Raw genomic sequence first — 22,314 nt, 5'->3', positions numbered from 1 at the left:
CTAGATTTCCATCGCCAGTACCTGATGCTATCCATCCCCCCTGCTACAGTGAAATAAAATTCTCAGACATACATGCTAAAAATGAATGCAAAAAACAATTACTTGTTGGATTCACTGCTACCAGAAGTTTTGGTAGCCAGAGTAGAAACAAACTGAGAGAGAGATTAGGCAAAGTCATGGAGAAGGGCTCACTTCAGTATTATTAAACAGGATGTCTGTATGTAAACTCTAGCAAGTGCTTTGAACAGAAGTCAGTGGTGAGCTGGTAAACAAGGAAAAGCATGATTTTATATAAATGTGCTTTCTTACACTCTATTTTTCTTACACCCTGTTTTTAAGACTCTGCTCCAAACCTTCCACTAGAAACAAGATACCTGGGGGAGAGAATACTTAGTATAGCCCCTTTTATGTATTGTTGTACACAGCTGCTTGTTACTGGATTTGGTCACCCATACAGCCCCCTGCAGCTGAATGTTTCTGTACAGGGTCTTAGACCTGATCTGTTTTATGAAGGCCATGCAAGCAGACCCCTGCGTCTACGTAGAGGAGATTCCTGTGACTTTTGCAGCACTATACCTTGAAGATTTTAAGGTCTCTGGAATAGGCTTCACTTGCATTTCTTTGTTAGCATTAATTTAATCTGTTTGAAGATCCTATTGCAGCACAAATGAAAACATTCAATTTCTGCATTCATTTGGAATTGTTCAATATACTCAGAGTTGAGTACTATTCGGATATATATAACCTTATATTATCTATGTGCAGCAACTCTGATATAGTTGCAGACCTGGCCTACAGAGCAATCTTACAGTCTGTCATGATGTTGTATTGTCTGTTTCTGAAGAGTCAGCTCTTAGATCACAGTAAAGGGCTTATATTAAAAACAAAAAGAATAGCATCTAAATATAGAGGCAGCTACGGATGGTGAGACTATTGCATCTTAGTAAGTGCCAGCTCATTATCTCTTTTGCAGGAATTGGGTATGTAGACTCTCATCCCTGTAAAGTAAAGCAAGACAAATATTAAATTTACTCTAGAGAATAGTGACTAGAGAATAGTGACTGAAGGTGGTTCACAAGCAATGGCTAATTAAGCTCCAGTCATTCGGTCACACGAAGTTACCTGTGATACTCCTTTAAATATTTTAATAAAAGTAAAAAAGCAGAAGTAAAATACTATGAAAGAGTAGATTTCCTCTGTCAGTGAGTTGTTGTTGATTTCACCCCAAATTTCAAATGCTTCAGGATGCAGACAGTAGCTGGGAAGCATGATGCTGAAGGCAGAGGGTAAACTTTTACAAATACCCATGAAGTGTTGCATACTTTTTTTTATCTCATGGATTTCTTCCTGGCATGAAGTCTGACTACTGACTTTTGAATTCACGACACTGGCAATGAGTGCATGCTTGTGATCTACTTGCTTATTAAGAGCAGAAATCCTAGAGGAATTGTAGCTAACATGCAGTGTATCCAACAAAATCTAGTAATTCCGGGAAAAAGATGGAGTAATGAAATAATGCATTACCAGTTGATAATCTTTTAATCAACCGTCAGAACAGTTGCTGGCTTTGGGATCAGCTATTTGGGCTTATATTTGCATAGGTATACAAGGGGATGTAAGGCCTGCAAATTGAGATGACTCAGTCTTTTTATTAAACCACATAAAGCCTGTTTTGCCTGGCATTTCAAAGATAAACCCAGTAAGATTTGTAACTTAGGCTCCATCATTCTTGTGTCTAGACTGTTTACATTTGATGTGGAATGTAAATGCACAGGGCATATGCTGAGAGAGAACGAGGACCAGTTGTAAGGAGTAAGTACTCTGTGGAGCAGATCACAGAAAAGGGATCCAAATGAACACACGTGCACCAAGTGCTACACAGAAGACTTCTATTTGTCTTTCGTACAGTTTTAAGGAAAGCAATAACCGTAAAACCATCTCTATTTTTGTTTTGCTTGTGTGTGTTTTCACATTGCAGATAAGCAACCAAAAAGCATCCTAATATGTAAATGGCTAATTTCAGTTTTGATACAGAAGGGTGAACCTCTGCTGAAGTTAGATACGTCAAAGTTGAAATTCTTCCTTGTCAAAGATCTTTTGTTAGAGTGATCTCAGTGGATTAAAATACTTTATTTTCATTTGCAGTTGAATATCAGGGAAGAAAAATGCATGAGGTTGAAAGGACTCTATTCAGGATGTAGTCTTTTCAGGTTGGAGTCTTTTCAGCTCCTGGAAAAACTTCAGAGTGAAGGAAGGTATGCTCCCTTTCCTACAGAGACGCAAAGACCACACCTTCTGTCACCTTACCTGCCCCCCAGTTCTTCAAAATAGAAATTGTTAAATGCAGATATCCTGTGCTGCTTAGATTGTATGAAGAGAAAGTGGAGCCAGCTTTCTGTCTGACTCCTATTCAGGGTGATGAGGGTCAGCAGGAAGATAAGAAGAAAACCAGTTATCAGTAAAAAATAGAATACAAAATGCCTCGTCCAAAGTATATCCCTCCTAGAGCTCATAAACCTAGATTACAATTATAGTTTCCCCAAATCTTCTCTGCTTTTGCATCTTACCCGTGGGCTGGGGCAAAACCACAGTTCATCTTTCAATATCATCTTTGCCAAATCAAGTTTTGCATTATTTCTCTAAAATTCCAGGACAAATATGATCACAGTGACTTTTTACACTTCTTTAAAGTATCCCACTGCTTCAGCAGTTTGAGATGGGCTTTTTGAACCCGTATCACAGGTTCTCTTTCTACCCCCCAGTTAACTGATGCTACACACCTGGTCAGCTCCAGCAGGCAGCCAGCGGCCCAGCCTGACAGTGTGATTGCCCTTGTATGCCATGGGCATAAGAGTCTGATGAGCTACCTCCCTTTAGAATGAACCTTTGTTGTGGTATCTTCATTATATTCATCACAGCATAAGAGCTCCTGCTGTGACAGACTAAACATACAAAATAGAGAAAGGAAGGGAAAAAGAAAATACTGTTTCCCTCTTTTACAGCTAAGGTACAGGAAGCAACTTGCTCAAGAAATCACAGTGGCATCTGTGGCACAGCCAGGAATTTAATTTAAACTGTGTCTGGGACTTCAACCACAAATCAGCATTCCTTTTTGTTTTTGTGTTTAAAAGCCCCTCTAGTTCTGAATAGTTATATTGGCCAGTGTGGTGTTCAACATAATCGTAGTCCATTAATATTAAAACCGTCCAATACTTGAGAACAGCATATATAAACACATAAACCAGACAACCCAGCCAATATAAATGTACTGGGACTGTTTTAGACAGTAGATTTTAAATCATCCAGAAATTAATGTTCTAACATCATTTCCTAGCCACAGAGCCTGGGGTGGAGAGAAAAGAACATGCTTGCATGACACAGAAACTGTCCCACATACAGATAATTATGCATGTAATATTTAAAACTAAACAAATTGTATTAAATGCTAAGTTTACACAGTCAAGCAGAGAGAAACATTCAAGTGAGTTTAAATATTCATGTAAGTTTCTATTTTGAAAGTCTTGAATACAACATTGCTCACTCAACACTGACCCTTCTGCAACATCTGTTAATCTTGGGTTTATTTCAATTTCTTTCTCTTGCTCTTTTAAACAGATGACTCCACTTAAATCAACACTTGGTTTCCATTAGACAGGTAGAAGGTGATTCACTTAGCAACATGTGCATCTTTACCTAGTTAAGTCCTAATAGCCTTAATATATCAAGGAAGCTGGTGTGATTAACAGCACTAAAGGCTTTGTCAGACACTACACCTAATAAATACTGCCCTTTGCCCAGCCCTAGAAAAATAGTGAATAACTAGTTTGTGTTTCCAAACTGGAAATGTGTACAGCCTTATAAATATATTAAAAATCTTTCTACAAAAAAAAAAAAAAGTTTACAATAGAAATTAATTTTACATATACTTATGTGTTCATGCATGTCTATCAATTCAAGCGTGGGTTGGCTCTTTGCCCTGTTTGGGCTTTTGGGCTGTCTTTTTCCTGTGTTATCATTTCATGATGGAGCCACCATTTATGTGTGATTTTCCTTCTGTTCATTTGAGCTTTTTGCAGATTCTTTCACAGTTCTTGGTCTCTGGTTGTCAGAGCTTCTCTGTCCTGGGGTAGTTGGATATGTGAGCCAGTTATGCCACTCTAGTTAATGTTAGCAACAAAGACATCTGACTTGGCTTGGTTATCATGTATGATGGTCCTGCCAAATGAAGCAGTCAAAACAAAACAAACACCACCCCCACCCCCTAGAGTAAAATATATTCAAAATGTCAGCTGGAACAGAGCTGGGTCCTTGCTTCATCACAGCTGAAGTTCTCTGGAAACTTTCTAGTTGTGCCACCACTATCTCTGGTTGCATGCTGTGGTCATCAGGGTGCTGAAGGAAGTCTTCATTCTGCAACTCCTAAGTTTCTAGAAAGTTTCAACCAGAGCAGTTTTACAGGAGAACACCTTAGAAAATAAATGGTCAATAATATATATATATATATATTTACTTCTCAAAATGAGTCATAATCATGAATCATCTACCTATGCATTTGCCTCATATTGCTTTGGCCAAGCTTTGAGGTGAAATAATCAGTCCCACAGAGATGTTTCCAAACGCTCTCAGCAGAAGTGACTGGAGAGGAATACAGTGCCTCTTCACCAAGGCAAAGGAGCAGCAGTTTCTGCTGTAGCCCTAATACCATACTCCTCTATCTAATGCACTGCACTGCAAGCATGCTGGCCCAGGGCCCAGAGACCCATCTAGCAGAATTTGGGTGGCACTGCATCCAAGCATGGGCATGATACTTTGCAAAGGTCCAAATATTTCTGCTTTTAGCTTGGGCAGCACTGGTTCAGCTATCTTTGCAGCATGCTTTTGATTGTTGCCAACTTGACATGATAGTCAGTATGAATAGATCATTCATAGGCTGCTCCAAGACAGTGGTTGAAAAAGCTGGCCTTGAATCTGTGTTCCCTGAATCTCTGTGCTGAGGATTTTCTGAATCTTATGGCAACTAGAAAAAGGCCAGTCGAACATATTTTCTCTTTGCATAGAGAAAGAGGGAGAAGCAGATCAGTTAATGGTGCTACACTTGAGAATCAAAAGAGCAGTGATTCCTACAGACAGGGTTACTTCATTTTGTTTTCTGTGTACTTCCTGCACAATTTCAGTGAAAAATCAACTATGGCTGAGATGCAGATCATCATATCAGATCTGAAACAGAATGAGAGCTTTTGTTGTTGTTTGGTTTGAAATGTTTTTTTTGGTTGTGAGTAGTTGTGGTAGAGCCAGAGCATCCTATCTATACAAGAGAAATAGCTAGTAGTACTCTAAAAAACAGGAAAACACTTCAGAAATTGTTAGAGAAAAATGTGGATTCATCCGTTCGTGTAGCATGATTGCAGTTAGGAAAAAAAAAGGAAAGCAGATTACAAAGATGACTTATTAGAGGTAAACTGGGTTAAATGTAAGTCCAGAAAAATACAGTTGTTGTGTGTATAGTACTGTATTAAAAGTTTTTTGTGACATCTTGAGCACTGTGTCTTCTGGAAGAAGTTATTGCTATGAAGAAACAAACCTTTGAAAAGGCAGGATAAGTTTGCATTGAGATTCCTTTTGGTAGAAAACTTACAAGTCTATCATTAATTCACAATAAAAGTGAGTAATCCAAGTAATTTTGATGTAATAGTTTTTTTGTTGTGTTTTTTTTTTTTAAGTAAACAGACATGCAGAATGTAGAGTCAGAAACACTTTCTTTTTAGGCCACTGGTGGAAAAGTGTGGGAACAATACCAATGTTGTAATTAGCAAAGCATCAAGGAGTCCCTTAGAATAATATAGTACATGTCAGTTTAAGAAACAGATGTCTTTTTTGAAATGATCTGAGAAAGCTAGCACAAATTGAAGGTCATATGTAGATAAGGGCAGAGACTCGCTTGTTAGCCCAAGTGGTCTTTTCCTGTCCAGGAGTATCTTGTCAGTATGGCTTCATGTGGAGTCAGTCTCTTCACAACAGAGCAGTGTGAGACATTCCCCTCTGTTATCAAGGGGATGCTAAATCCTTAGAAAAGACTAAGTGGAGTAATGGAGAAAAAACACAGAATTTCCATGCTGCTCACTGCCTCACATTGCTGATAAACTACTACTGCCAATCCTCAAGATGCTGCTTTTGTCACCAGCAAGGAGTTTTCTTCTCTGCTCACATTGCTGTTTGATATGAGTGCTTTTGAGTATCAGCCTGGACATGTAGTAAGGAAGATGTCAGGGATGAGGTTTAATTGGGCTGAAATTTTATTGACTAAGCTCAACTGGCAATTATTGGGCAATAACTCATGGAGCAGGGGTCATGTATCCTTCCTCTATCATTTCAGTATCCTCCTCTCACTGCTAGAATAGGTCTACCTCACATGAGGTGGAGGAATCTAGGGCCAGAGATTGTCCCTGTGCCATTCTACATAATAATATCTGAATCCATTCTCCAAATGTCTTCAAAAGACATTTTCAGTCCACTTCCAGGGAACCAGGCTTGGTAGAATGCCTACTTGTATTAAATCTGGTGACACCTGTAAACATGCAACAGCTTGAACCTTGCTTCTAACCTGGATCCCAGAGCAGCTGGAGGGAAGTGTAAAAACTGACGCCAACAAATAAAATTCCTTTCCAGTTTCAAAAATATTGTCTGGTGAAGTGTCAGAGCACATCCAAAAGCTACCTGGGTGTTGTCCTGATTCTTGGTGATGCAGAAGGCAATGATGGAAGTGTGAGTGGTCTCTGGCAGGACGATGGATGTGAATGTACATAGTCCATTGCTTGCCTTTAGTAAGCCTTGAGCTCAGAGAACTGTAAGCTTTTCTGCCCCATGTTTTAAATTTAAACCCAAAAGAAAAGGAAGCCCTTTTAAAATGCCAAGACCTGTTTTCTTCTGCTTTACCACAGAAAGTCCCCCTCTCCTTTGAAACCAAGAAGTTTGCAGTTCATAGTGAATAACAATGAGGATTATTGTAAATAATACATTTTACTCCAGTTGTTTTCACCCTCATTTTAAGCTTTCTTTCATTTCATCATAGATTTGTTTTGTACCAAAACGAAGCTGTGAGATGCACACATTGAACAGAAATCAAAGTCGGGCTTTCATCACAGTTCTTAAGCTAATTGGTTGGCTTGCTGCTACAGGCATCTGCAGGCACCTTGTAGTATAGTACAGTAGTGTTATGACTTTGGAGGCCCAGCTATTTTAAATCATAATAGTGACACAGTATGCATGCTTTCTTTCAAAAAGCCTGGGCAAGTCATGCTGTGCTGAGTTTCTTGGCACACCATGTACCTATAATTTTTGTCTCATGTTTTGTAGTGTAAGTATCTGGGCATAGAATCAAAAAGCTCCACTGAATATATAAGATTTTTTTTAAAGAAAAACAAAACAACAAACACACTCTTTGTTTTTAAATTGATAATGTCTCTTTAACAGTTGTAGATGTTTATGAACAAAGGAAGTTTCGGGGGGGGGAGGAAAAGAAACATCATGATTGTGGGGAAGCATTGGGCTTTTAGAATTATTATTATTAATTTTTTTTATAAAACTGTCCAGGTGTTTTGTTAGTGATTTTTTCTATCACGATTTTGGTCCTATGCTAGTATACTTATAGGGGATTGCAGCTACACAGGATGGCTAGAAGTAAGTGATAACCTTTCATGAATAAAATGAATAGCTGCATGTGTGCTGTAATTGTAGTCAATTGAACTGATTTATTCTAGCAAAATTGTCTAGCAGGCACAATTTATTCCAATTGTTCGTGGTGCTGACAGAAGTAAAGTCAAGTTTGGAGGATCCAGTTCTGTTGCTCCCTGTTTCACCCACCAGTATGGTTTCCAGAGTGAATCTGCCTAGTGCCAGCAGACATGGTGGGTGCTCAGCATCACTTTAAAAACCAGTCCCTACCTCTCATCTGGAAAGCAATATAATGCCATGGTGCTTGTGCACAGCTGGAGATAGAGCTGCTTTTCACACTGAGGACACTGGGCATCAGAAGAGTTAAAACAGTGCTTGCTAATTTCTATGGAAACAGAAGAAGTTAAGTTCAACAAGGTTCTTAAACAGTCTGTAAGTCGGGACAATGCCATAAGTAACCTTGTGATAATAGAGTGAAATGGATAAGCACAGATAGTTATATGAGGCTCTATTCAATTACAAACAAGAGATCCAGCTTCAGCTGGAAGGCAACTGAGAGGAACCTCTCTGTTCCTGTTTTCTCTTCATTGTATAGCATTTGTAAATGCTATCTATACTGTTGGGAAGGAGACTAGGGAGGAATATCTCCTGCTAATATGCTGTGTTTTTCTTGTATAAGCTCAGAAAATTGCCTAGGCCTGAGTTTAAAAAGGAAGGTGTGTGTGTTGAGGGGGAGGAGGTTGGCTAATGAGCTTTTCTGTGCACATTTTTGCCAGTGATCTATTGCTGTAATTGGAAAATTATAAAGGAGAACTTTTTGTGCATGCATTACTTGGTCAGCACTAGCTATTTCCAATACACCGATAATCAACTGCTCTAAAACACTGTGTTGAAAGATATTGCAAATTGCTGTGGTCAAAAGTTTCCATGTTTTCCCAAGCGATTTTTTTCTGCACTCCAAGAAATTTGCTCTGCAATGAGGAACAGTATGTTGCATCATTTTTTCTCATCTTATTTTTGTCCTTAAATTTATTCATTCCCTATGACTGCTGATGGTGATGCTTTTGCTGTGTTCTGATTTGACTGGTTCTAACACGGACTTTTTGATATTAACCTTGCTTACCAAAGGCAAGAAGAAGAGAATAGCTTGGTTTTGGTTCATGGTCATAGTCACTAGACCTAGAGCCCTTCCAAGTATGTTCTATTTCTTTGCGAGGCAGAGGGACAAGAGGATTTAATTTCAGAAAATTAGTCTCTGTAGCTAGTGGTAGGGAGGCAGATTGGTTCAAGTTTACAACCTCTTTTTGTTTAGCCTCTGGAACAGTGCCATGGAGTCTCAAGTTTCCTGTATAAAGAGAGATCTGTATTCAGTCAGAAGGTAACCAGGCAAGGTACATGAAGTCCGTAGGGTGAATGGCTCTTTCAACAATGAAATCAGTTTGGGGTCTTTAAGATCCCAGCAGTTCCTTGTCTCAAGACAGTGTTGAGCAGGAAAAATTCCTATAAACTTCAGGGGGACAAAATATTCAACTATGGGGTGGAGGAAAAAAGTAAAATAAAAAACTACTTCAGAAAACGCTAAACAGAAAGAAATTTCCTGCAGATATTACGATCCTTATGAATTTCCTTGGCTCTCAGTGAAACAGAAGAGGTGAGGGCTAGCCACATCTTCATTTCTCTCTCAGCTGAGTCCTGTTCTGGTTGTTTGCATGCGTACACATGGAGAATTGAATCTTATGCAAAACATCTTGATGCACTATTGTTTGGGAAGCAAATGCACCAATGCAACTTGAGTCTGAGGATTAAGGATCTTAAATAATTATTCCTGAGAATATAGGATTCACCTTGTTCCTGTCTTCCTGAAACCGAAGGTGTCACTCTGCAGTTACTAAATCACATTCACATGTTGTTCCAGGGTACAGAAGCTTTGCCTCTGGGAGAAGTAGAAGGCAGGAAGAAAAGGAAAGTGCTCTAATAAACATTGCACTCAAGTAGCAACTTCCAGTTGCTACTTACAGTTGCTACTTGCAGGGAAGCTCTGTATTTTTTTAATCTCTTTCTTGATTTCATAAAATCAATGAGGAAGTGCATCTCCTGTTTTCTCTGCTCATATATCTGTTGGAGCACTGTTGCCTTTTCAATAAGCTTCCAGTTGCATGCTCTTTGATTCTTTGTAGTAATTTACAGAACAAATTCCATCACAAAGAAAATGAAATGCTAGGAATCTGATTTGGGCCATCTTTCCACACTGGTTGGAGAAGTTTGCAAATTGTCTGTAGATGCGTAAGCTTCACTATCAGCAAGTTATAAATGGTTACTGTTCTGTAATGCTATTTTGATGCCTGTGAGTTGAGTGGGAGATGAAGATTCTGGAACTTTTGGGAGTTGTTCCAGGTCTCCTGACAGCCCTGCCAGGGATGATTTACTGATCTCTGCCCCCTCTCCCCCACCCCAGCACAGTTATCTAAACTTTGCCATTTACAGTATGGTTCTGTAAAGTATTAGAAAACCTGATATTTCAGTGTTTCTGAGCACCATACAACTCTTTTGCTGTCAGTTACTATTCAGAAAACATTACCAAATTAATCATGGTTTATTCAGAAAACTCTTGAACGCCCCAGTATTTTTGGAATTTTTGTGGAACCTTGGTTTTGGCAAAATCATAAGGCTAAGGCCTGAATCCATTTTGTTTATTTTTAGACACATAGGTTAGGAAAGGTGCTCTACCATCCCCTTCCAGGCAGCTGAGAAAGACTTTATCAAGACAGCTTCTGCAGAGGAGGTGGGGTGAACCCAAGGCTGCTGCAGCATGTGGTGCTGAGATGGTCCTGGCAATCTCTTGCTTTTGCTCATATTACAAGGTGCTCAGTCCTGAGCTGTATTTTTGCAGGGTATCCAGAGGTGGCAGGTCTTGTAATGAAACCTTCCCACGAGTAAGCATTTCTTGTGTTCTTTTTCTCTCATTTCCTGGTTTTCTACAAGTAAATCTGATGCAAAGATGTTTGAATATTTGTTTTTAGACAAGTGGGATGGAGAACTGCTAGCCTTCAGGGAGATTTTTGCGTCTCTCCTGATCCTGACTGGTATCTGATTTTTATGGAATACTAACAATTTTTGTTCTCGGCTTCAGCTAAGCAAGAAATATGAAATAGGTATAAAGTCTAGTTCACTAAATGTGAGAGGTAATGTCAAGCGGTGTCAAATATTCCTATTCTGCCAACAATGGGCTATTGTTCAGTATCCCAACGCAGGTTAACCACAGTGTTGTTTCTGAGAATCTTTCTGATCTATGATGACATTGCTGGCAACAACCAAAGCTCTCTAGCAGTGTTTTCCACAGTGCTGTGTCAGCAGCTTTATATACACGCACTATATATATTTATATATAAAATATACATATTTATAGCAGAGAAGTCTGACCCGATTCTAGCATTCATCCAGTTTTACTTTGTACTTAAGTGATGTTTATTCAGCAATATGGAAGTTACCTACATTTCTAGTTGTCAGTGTAGGGTATGTCATAATTACGAAACTGTGCTAGTCAGAACAGCCCCGGGAAAAGAATTATATTGATCTTATGTTACAAGTGTCTTGCTAGGAGAAATTCCTTGGAGGGGAAGAGGCATGTAATTGGGTGTCAGGGATGATACAACTTGTCTCAATAAAACACATAAAATGTTATCAGAGAAGCAGCTCTGGATTCACATACATAACAATTATAATACAATTAAGAATACAAATAGTCATCAGAACACTGTTTCTGCTGTTTGAAAGATACATCTTTCCCAAATTAAAAAAAAAAAAGCCTTTCTACCTATTTATAACCAAATTTTCTTTAAAATGTTTGTATCCTGCAGTGTCATTATTGATATTTTCTTGCTACCTTTCCCTCAGTTCCCCCAAGAATTAAAAAAAAAAAAAGAAAAAGAAAAAAAGAAAAAAAACTGCCCTGCCTTGTCTTGTGTATAGTTCCTACTTGATCCGTTTTGTACTCCTATTCTCTTGTTGGGCAAAAATACAGATTAAATACTACATAAATCTGGAAATGGTGAGATGTTTAAGTTCAAATTCTGGCTGAAGATTTTTGTAGCTGTGGTGTTTTGTTGTTTCTTTTCTGACCAGTTTTGGTAGGTCCCCCAGTCTTTGGTTTGTCTAGCTCAAGCAGCAGTTTTGTCTGTGTTCTGAGGCAGTAACATCATCTAATCCTAGCCTCTGGGCTACAGACGTGACAATATGAAGCTATATGCTCTAATACAACAATTTCTAGATGGCAGCCTGTGGGCCATCCACTCATCTCCAGCTAAGATCTGGACAGTCACATAGTTCAGGCTTTTGCTCTTTTCTTCCAGCTTGTGAATGCCTAAAGAAAAAGAAGTCAAAGCACGTAAAGCACATTTATTATTATGTTGGTATTTTATTGTTTCTTGTAAGCAGCCAGTGCAGAGTCAGGAGTCTAATGTTGAGCAGCGACTAACAGGAGGGATATGATGCAAGTGATTGCAGGTGATTGCAAGTGGGAAGACAAACAATGGTGAGGCATTACTGCTATGAACAAAGATGCATGGCCATACCCAGATGATACAGCATTCAAATTCTTCCAGCACCCAAATTCTTCCTTTGGGTGCAAGTGCCACAGCGTACAACACGCAGAACCTAAAAAGCTGACCTTTTCTGCTCTTCTGTCATTTTTGGTGGTGAAGTTGTCCCGCACCTCAGTGGAGTTTTCAAGGGTGTAACTTAATATTGCCTCCTGAAGAAACATTTCCTCCTTAATTTTCCAAAGGTGGTTACAGTTAATATCTAGAAGTGCCTGGATTTGAGGTTCACTTTTTTTCCTCATAAAGAAACTCTTATAACCTCTGAGTAAATAATACAGTTGTTTTGCTGGATAAGGAAAGCACTTGAATAAATGGATTATCATACTGTCTTTCTCTTTGGGCTAGGGTTTTTTGTTCTTGTTTTTAATTTTATTTTGACAGTAAGATTTGGGAAAAGATCTACTGAGTTCTCTGATATTATTGAAGTATTCTTGATCATACATACATCAAATGCAACTGAATAGCTTCAGGAATACAGCTGAATAGCTACAGTAATATTCTTACATAGATCTGTGATGTACCTCGCTTGCAATACAACAGGAGCAGATGTACCCCATGGGGACCATAGGAAACAAGGAAAATTTCTGCAGTAAGGGTTGTGTTAAGAACTGGGCTGTCTCAGAGAATCAATGAATTTACAAGGTGGTATGGCTATACATATCTTTAAATAGGATAGCCAAAATAAGAGGTGTTCCCAGTTCTTTTCTCCCATATTATGCAAAGATAAAACTGTCCTTTATGGATAGCATCAACTGCATGTAAAAACGACCAAGGGAAGCACACCTCAACAGATTGCATCAGTCTGTGGAGGTCAATGCCATGGCAAGTAATGGGAACCAAGATCCTCCTAGCACCTTTAAAGAGCTAGACATTTTTATTTAAATGGGAGAAGGCACTTAAAAATAGCGCTGCAACAAATGCCTTGTGTATTACATGGTGTGCAATGCTTTCTTGGCAGGGGAGACACCCTGTCCAGGATTTCAGCTCAGGATTTCACTAGGCTTCCTTTTTCCTTGCTACTCCTGCAGCAGCCCCGTGCAGGAAGCTTGAGTTGCCTTCTACGGAGCATGGACCGCAGCCATGCTGTCCTCTTCTGAGGAAAAATGCCTCCTACAGAAGACCTGTGCTTCTCATCCTGTCCACAGAGCAGCCCCAGAGCCAGATGCATAAGCCCTTCATTTAAACGCTGCTGTCTGGGGCTTGATAATTGTAGTTTCCATCCAAGGCTATGACAGGCAGTGAGTGGAGTTTGATGGATGCAGATTTTTCTTTCCATTTTCTGCCAGGTTTGATGTCTTCTGCTTTGCAGTCCACAATGAATTTTTCCCAGATTTCTTTTTTTTTTCTTTTTTTCTTCTGAAGCCCCAAGGCCTCAAAGTTCATTTCCTTTACTCTACAACCTTCACTCATGTTTATCATCTCATTTCCTTATCATTACCAGGCTCACCTCTACCATAACTTTCTTCCAGGTGCTTCCCACTCCATTCTAATCCATGTTGGTTTTTTTTTCTTTTGCGCATTTGAGTCATTTTTTTTCTGTGTTGTCTTGGCTCAGATAGGATTAATCGGCAGTAATTGGGTAAGTTTCCTGCACTCACTTGTGGTGTTCTCAGTCTTGGCATAACCTACACCAGTCCTGAATAGCAGGAAAAGAGAAAGTCCTGGGATTTTTGCTGTTTGGGATTATTGGCTAGCAGACTGCTGAGGGATATTTGCTGCTGGAATATCTGTACTAGGAATGTAAAAACTGCCATTTTCCAGACAAGTAAGAATGTGGCTTTCTCATGATTAGCAAGAAAGCACACCCTTTGTCCAAAATGGTGTCTTATCAGTATTCAGAACATGGAAAGCCAGAGCTCTCCTAAAAAGCCAGTTAATATTTTTTAACATCAATTCATTTTTCCTTGACACTGCTCTTAGAACAGTTTATTAATTTGTCTGAGATTTCCCAAAGACTATGAGGCAGATAATCAGCACGAAAAAAATGTGGCCAGAGGGTTATACTTTGGCAGAATTACTAAAGAGTTATCATCTAACAGGAAGCATAGGATAGACTGGTAATGTAGTAGTTACAACCATTCTTATTACCTGAGTGAATGTCTGACCCATTTTACTATTATAAATATACATTTTGATGTTGATTATAAAACCTTTTGCAATTGAACTTATGTCAAACACTAACTGAAGGAGGAAATACAATGACCTTTTAAGGATTTGATTTTATGACTATAGAAAGTGAGTTTTCTTGCCAGTCTTTTAAAGCCCATATTTACTTCTGCCAAAGAAAGGAAAAAAGCCATATTGGTGAACCAGTATTATTTAGCACTGAGCAAGTAATTCTCTACTTTGAGTAAATAGGGCTATAGTTCCAGAAAAGCTCAAAAATTAGGAAGATAGAGTGAAATGAATGAATAATTCTGTACCAAACGTGTATGTATGCATGCATACATATACATACCTGTGTTTTTTTGTTGTTGTTGTTGTTCTGTTTTTTTTAGAAGATTTTCAACATTAACTGTAGTAAAATAAATAAATAAATAAATAATCCATAGCTGCAAGTGCCTCAAATCTGTTCTGGTCCTCTCAGGCTGTGCCAGGCAGCACATGTCAGTAGTGTGTGCTGGAGGCTGTAGGTACTGCGCCTCACTGCAGCCAGACAGATAGTATCTCCAGAGAAGGGGGAGCTAAGGGGAATGTAAAAGCAGAAGGGAAGCAAGGAGATAAAAGAGATAAAGGCAAACTTGCCATGCACTACTGTTGTGGGCACCTTTACAACAATCCATCAAAGTAAAATTGCCAGCCTCTTTGCTGGTACTAATGATGATGTTGCAATACAGTGGCACTTAAAAATCAGTCAGCCATTTCAAACAGTGTTTTCACTCTACCTTGGTGTAAGTCTCATTAATGTCAATAGGGCTACAAGTATGCAAGAGAAAAGGGCAGTAAGTTTCCAGAACTGTCTCTGAAAAACACCAGGAACTGAACCAGCAGTAGCTGATTTAACCCTTAATCTAAAGGAGAGATGCTCTTAAAGAAGACTTTTATGAAAAAATAAAATGCAAGCAAATGGCAGAATTTAACAGAGGTAGAGAGTAGGCATTAGGAGAATACTGAATTGCTTGGCATTTGTTTGCAAGTCTGACTGAACCACAGCTGAACAATTACACACTGGCTTAATTACGCTGCTTTAACCCACTGGACTCTGCTGACCTTCGCTGCAGTGGGTCATTCTCTGGAAGTGCTGGCTAAAGCTGTAGGTTATTTCTAGGTTATTTGCTCATTGTAAAAGCATTTTGTTTGAAAAAGACTGTTACCAAATTTAATGTTGCACACTTGGCTATAATTCAGCAAGGTACTTAAGTGCATGCAATGTTTAAGTATAAATGATTACTGTCCACTTCAGTTGGAAGTACTATTAAGATTTATATTCTGCTTAAGTAGCTTGTTGAACAAAGGTCTTCATGTGTAGTTAGGATTTTTGTTGGTTGTTTTTTGTTTTTGTTTTGTTTGTTTATTTGTTTACTTTTAAAACAACTGTGACTTTATTTTTAAGAGGCTTCCAACTTTTACAAGGACAGTTGAATCATGACTGCCATGGCTTTGTCTCTGTATGTGTAAGTCCTGCTTAGTGCGTGAAAGCACAGGACTGTAACCACATGCCCTAAAATCCACATATGGCTAGAAATTTTTAACTTCCTTATCTCTAGGGATAAGGACTAGACAATTTGCCAGGACAAAAAAAAAGTCAGATTCCCAAAGATCAGATCACTGCAGTGAATTCAGGGCTAAACAACTTCAGAAGCTTGCTGTAGGTGCCAATAAGTTACATATTATAGTGTTGACTGCTGAAAAGCAGCAGTGTCCCATGTGTCCCATTCGTTTATGCAGGACTCATGAGATTTCCTTCCAGCCCTTTACTCCTTTTCAGCAGTCAGCACTGTTGTAGAGGAGTTAGGAAGTCACTGATAAATCTCACATGGCAGTACAGATTAGGGAAAACAGGGTGTGATTAGAGCTGTAAGCGCATTTCAGAAGTCTGCAAGGTCCTTGTGTAATTTCTCTCTTATATTCTGCAGTGAAAAAGTCTTAATCATGTGTTAGTCAAAGGACTGGAAACCCTCACAGTGAAAGTAACTGTGAAGGCTGCTTAGAAAGAAATCAATAACTGAAATAAGAAAGTTGCTGCTGCTTTGGTGTGAAAGGAAGATCAGTTATGAGTACTGGGCAGCGGGAAAGCTCAGAAGACTTGCATGACAAGAGAAGACTCCTTCCCCCTGCTGTTTTTCACAGCAAATCACTTAAATTCACAGCACCTATCTCCCTGTGTCACAGAGAGAGCAGCTAAGTGGTCCCCTGCATTTGCTAGATGTCTACAGCTGTACAGGGGGTAGGATGCAGCTTGTGCTCCTTGCAACCCTGCTGCATTCATCTGGGTGAAGCATCTCTGGACATGGCCTGCAGCAACCCCGGTACGAGTCACCCATCTCTCGCTGCTGTGGGGAGGCCGCTCAGGTAAAGGCTGGGGCTCCGACATGAGGTTTGGCAAGGCCCAAGTCCACCTCCAGGCCTGGTCTTTATTATACAGGTGCATCCAGTTTCTCTCTGTAAAATGTGTAATGGGATGTTTCCTTTGTTCTGCTTCTCGCTTTCTGTGTTTCTTTGAGACCAATTTGTTCTTTGAGACTGGCTCAACAGCATTCAGGGCAAGACTGATAACCCTCTTTGCTCTACTGTCAGCATAGCTGATGACAGATATAGAACTGGGGGAGAGAGGCCAAAAATCTAAGTAAGTACTTCCATACACCTACCGTTCAGTGGTTTGAATCTGGTGGTGGACTCGTGCAGAGGTCTGAGAAACAGAGGAAGACATGGACTGTTACTTGACAGACATCTTCAAAGGCAGGTTGGAACAGGATGTGCCCAAAGGAACATATCAGAAGGCAGGCAGGCTGAGATGGCTGGGAAGGGAGAAGGTGTTGGCACTGCAGGGAAGCACTCAGAATCCAGGAGAGACTTCTTGTCATAGTATTATTTCTTGAAAATGTGTTAATTAACTCACAACCAACCAAACTTTCATATTCTCCAGAAGATTTCCCCATGTTGTGGCAGAAGGTAACAAAAGGATTTCACATTTCAACGTGGATATAAACTTAGGGTTCTGTTTTGCCAGTTTTTTGTCATAAGGAGATGGCAGTTGTCCTCATTGTTGGTAAAAGTAAAATAAAAAGGACTGGTGATTTCTTCAGAAAGGAGATCCTTTCCTTTCACACTTCGAGCATTAAGCAGCTTTCCTTCACGAGGCACAGACAGACTTAGCCAGGCACAACTACAAAAATTGTTACCAGTTCTTTAGATGCTTTCACAGTTGTCATATCCGTGTTGTGTGTGCAAGTGGACATAATACCTGGTGTGATGTTTCTGTTCCCATCTCAGTTCATTCTCACTGCCAGTAGGTCTCTGAATTAAATGCCACTTGCTCAAAGAGACACTCGGGTCATGGTACCTCAGAGTCGTAGCAACTGTATCGAATCCATGGAACTGTTGTAGAATTAAGTCATTTGATTACCTGCAGTTAGTGCCATTTTACAGAAATTATGGCAAAAAAATTTCAGAAGATGAATTTGGGGGTTCAAATGTAAAGTTCACAAAGATGTATTATTTTACAATGAAATCAATATTTTGCTGAAAATAGGAGGTTCCTTCAGCAGTTTCTTCAAAGAGAAACAATGCACAAAGGCTGGGAGTACTAAAAAAAAAAATAAGAAAAAAAAATATTACTGATAGGAAGATGGAAATTCTGCATTTAATGTGATTATATCAATAGCTGTCACTTCTTCCTAAGCCAGACATGACATCTCTTTCCTTTGTTTTCCAATGAAAGCACTCATCTGTGAGCTTGTACATAACCTGGCATTACTCCCAGTTGTTCTCTGGTAATGTTTTGGGTTTTTTTTTTTTTTGTTTTTTTTTTTTCTGAATGGAGTAACTACTTGTCCATAAAGAACAAGTTGTTAAATAAATACTGAGGAGGAGCTATGACATGGAGCATTTTCCACTGAATATTGTTACATATACATTTTCATAGAGCAACCTAATCTTTTATAAATGTCCTACAATCAGAAGAACGGGAATGAAAGTTTAATTAACTCACCTACATTGGCAAAGTCTCCAGGTACACAGGGAATGGGAGTTGCTTCAGGAAGTGAGAATTTCCATTTTTAAACCAAGGCTTAGAAGGGCAGAGCTTCTTTCGTCTTCTCCTCTGAAGTATTTTAGCCCTTCCTTCAGTCACTTTGATTTAAAGGAACTGAAGTACATCCATGATCGCTTTGAGCCCCACTTCAGCTCACATCAAAGTGTGTGGAAAAACTGCCAATTAACTTTAAGGTTGTAGGATCATGACCTTGCTTCTAAGATCAGAAGTCAGAGCACAAGTAGCAAGTTAGGCAATGTCACACTTAAGTACAGTAGCACCTCTATAGCCAGTATACTTCAGCGACCTGTACTCTGCACCAAGTAGAGCTGCATGCTGATTAGAAACATGTAGTTAGTTATGTTGGGAGAATTCTATTTACAGTTTTCATTTTTTTTGTTTTCTACATTTATTTTCAAAAGCTAATTGAGAATTTTGTGCAACGAAGTATTAGCGTGGTGCTTCTTATTTAGCAGAAAAAATACTTTGTAAAAATACATTTGGCAATGTATGTTACATTTGTAAAAGTACTTTGGCTGAAGTGCTTAATTATCACTTGAGTAATCAGTCTAAAATTCTGCTGATTAGACTGTGCTGCCTGCTGCTGGAGTACTGTTTAAAATGTCTCTTGAGGTCAGCTGAGTATACATGGGAGCTACTGCAGTATCTAGCTGCAGTTTGGAGGGCACACACCTTCATTTCACCTCTTTACCAGGGTCCCCACCAGATTAAGAGCCCTATGATGTTCTGTACTTATGGATTTCTGTGCTGTGGGAGTGTTTGGCCAGAGAGAGGTCTACAGGGCATTGCAGGGAATGTATTTCAGCTAAAGAGCATGGTGTATCTGGAAAGATGAGGGTTTTGACCATCTGAACTGCTTTTGCCATGACACACCTCCAGGCGGACATTATGTGATGGCTTGCCAATCTCAGTAGTAGTTTTCTGACAATGTCTGTTTCAGTTTTTCAAATTTTCTTCTTTGAAAAGAAATCATGAGTTGAAACATTGATACTACAGAGCTTCTCTTGGACTTAATTTTGCATTTAGAGGGGGAAAAATGAAATTTTGTGATCTAATTGTTACTCACCAGAAAAACACAAAATCAAAGGAGTGAGAGATGGTGACAGACCAGATCACCCAATGCTGTAGAAGATCGAGATCAAGGAAGAATCAGAGAGAGGCAGTCAGTGAGTGAAATTCTGAGATCTGAATCTGCAAGAGGTCATGTTCTTTGATTTTAATGCTGTGAAGTAGGAGAAATAGGAGCATGTATGCATATTCAACACTTGTAATGAGGTATACCTTTACCATAAAATAAACGTATCAATAGTCTTTTTCCCCAGTCTGAATTTTAGTGAGTGGCTTCATGGACATTTCTTTGCAGGCATGAAAACTGCAAGAGTTCATGGCCACATTTTCAAACTCTTACGCTACTGTCTTGAGTAAGCTACTCTTACCAGACAGATGCTGCATCTGAGGAGGTGCAATACAGCTTTAAAAGATTTGGTCTCTTTAGTGATGTGCGATGCTAACATCAAAAAGTCCTGCACTTGGGCTTGATATGCTTTTCATTAAAACTCCTTGGAGGTCAAATGGTGCCAAATTGGGTCCCAAAGGCACAGAACAGAAGAACTCACTCAAGTTTACACAATACAGAAATGCTTTCTGCATATGGCTTTACACCGAATACTTACTTCGAAATATTTTTCCTCACATAAAAATCGCTGTGGGTTTTTTATGTTTGTTTTGTTGTTGTTGTTGTTGTTTGAAAGCACAGTCACTTCTAAGGAGCTGGGTGATTTATTGTTTGTCCTGTACTTTTCCTTTGCTTTATAGAATATTTAATTAGCAAAGGTCCTTCTGTTACTGCACCTTTTGAAATGAGTTCAGGATCCCTCTGACAGCTGCCATTTTTTATACCCCACTACGATTACCTGCAGCAAATCTCTGCTGCTCAAGCTTGCTTTTCTCTGATCAGACTCAGGCACAAAAGGAGGTGCAGTCTTCCAGCCTAGTCCTTGATTTTTTTTCAAGGAAGCCAGATGGTGTGTGCCACATGTAATTTGTGTCAGAACTAGTTAATACTGAACTGCTGTAGCATTTTTTTCATATATGGTGGATCTCGTCTCATAAGAGTTGATGTATTTCACAGCTGTTTTGGTTAAAGGACAGTAAGAAAGAAGCAGGTACTCAGTCACGGGGACTCAATAAGATAAGACAGCTCTATCCTATGCTAGCACTGTACAGATAGTGTCTACCTCAGTGTGGTTAACGTTAAATTCTGTCTGTAATACCAGCATGGACAATTTTCCTGAGAGATGGAAGGAGATGCTGCTCCTCTCCCCCTCTGGCTCCCTGTGGATGTTCAGTATCTGCATTGTCATCTGGTTAATCACAGCACAGGCATAAAAGTGATTGGTTTCAATTGAACAAAATCTGTGAAATTAAGCTTTGTTTTCATTAAATATATTATGAATGCAGTATGATGGATGAGAATTAATTCCAGTGCAGCTGAAAAGATCATTTTAAAAGACAGAGAACCACAACAAAGCAGAAGCACAGGTGGAATATGTGGTTTGCTTCATGGCTGAAGTCGCATCAAGGCACAGTATATTCTTATGTGACAGCATCCTTTTCAGAGGGAAAAGCAGGAAGATTAAATAGACGGAATGTTGTAATGTGTTTAATCTACTAAAGTAGGTTCCTCTCCTCAGTAAGATGCACTTTGATGAGAAGAATTTTAGATCATTTCAGATGATAGAAGGTGAAATGTTCATGGCAGAGACTACAAAGCAGCAATGTTCCTTTTGCTGGTGCTTAAGCATCAGTATTTATTAGTCATATATTACAGAAAAGTCCATTTTGGTAACATAAATAACTGATTATATGTTTGCAAAAGCAGAGCAAAGTTATAAAATCAAGATGCTGATTGTAGTATTGCTCTGTGGTACACCTAGCATAGCTCAGACTGCAAGTGTGTACATCTCTTAGTTTCAAACTTATCTGCACTTTATTAGCTGAAACATTGCAATTTTTGGAGCAAATTTATATCATCTCAATTACTTAAAACTTTAAGAGCCTGTAGAGTTGTATTGGACTGCTGTATAGGTAAAACAATTTTCTACCAGTTTTGGTGTTATAGTGAAATACAGTACATTAAACTTTGTTGTCCCCTTTCCATCACCCAAACAGAAGCAGTTTCCCACTGTGTTAGGCTATATTTTAAAAAGATGACAATATGAAATGCCTACTTTGAAACATTTTACAAACTCGTAACTTTATAAGGGAGTAGAATAAAGTGAAAGAGCATATTAATAAATAAATAACTGTTGATAGAATCAAAAATGAAGATTTTGTCCCCTAAATCATTATTTCACTATACTGTTGAAGTCAATGGGAATTACCTTGGTGCTTGTGAAAAGTTGACCACATACAGTGTGATGAATTGTTTTGTTATTCATAAAGTTAATGTGTAGGTAACCTCAAATTCTTAATCGCACTTTATTTAATCCCAGCCAACACCTGTAACTTTTATCAGATTGTGAATTCAGTGTTCAGTACACCTTCATTTCCGGACTACCTTTCAGTCTAGTTTGTGCACGTAGGGACTTGAGGGACTGCCTATGAGGTTAATGCTGTAGGTGGTTTGTACAGGATGGGGAGGCTGTACAAATAGGTGTTTTTCTATCATATTGATAGTTCTGAGGTTTGACTGCAATACCATGAAACATCAGGAGCCACTATATAAATGATTCAAAGTCAGTAAATGAACAAAATGCTGTAGTAGATTTTAATTTCACTTTAGAACTATGTAAAACACTCCCACAGAGGAAGTCAGCCACACCTGCATCT

The 22,314-nt window shown here is 39.0% G+C and overlaps 1 protein-coding gene and 1 long non-coding RNA gene across 15 annotated transcripts in view; one reads left to right on the top strand and one right to left on the bottom strand.

Moving 5' to 3' along the window:
• KCNQ1 (potassium voltage-gated channel subfamily Q member 1) overlaps nt 1-22,314 on the top strand; it is a 409,605-nt gene that overhangs the window by 311,566 nt on the left and 75,725 nt on the right. The window lies entirely within an intron of this gene.
• The window catches only part of LOC308196352, a 108,780-nt gene continuing 97,688 nt past the window's right edge, over nt 11,223-22,314 (bottom strand). For 5 of the 6 annotated variants that reach the window (XR_013952155.1, XR_013952156.1, XR_013952158.1 and 2 more), the window contains exon 4: nt 11,223-22,314. This exon is cut by the window's right edge. This is a non-coding gene — a long non-coding RNA (uncharacterized lncRNA). The other variant, XR_013952157.1, reaches the window with a different exon arrangement.

Source organism: Anser brachyrhynchus (assembly GCF_964034855.1).
Source record: "Anser brachyrhynchus genome assembly, chromosome: 5".
Lineage (NCBI taxonomy): Eukaryota > Metazoa > Chordata > Aves > Anseriformes > Anatidae > Anser > Anser brachyrhynchus.
The sequence above is the reverse complement of the archived record's forward strand: the minus strand, read 5'-3'. Positions and strand labels throughout refer to the sequence as shown.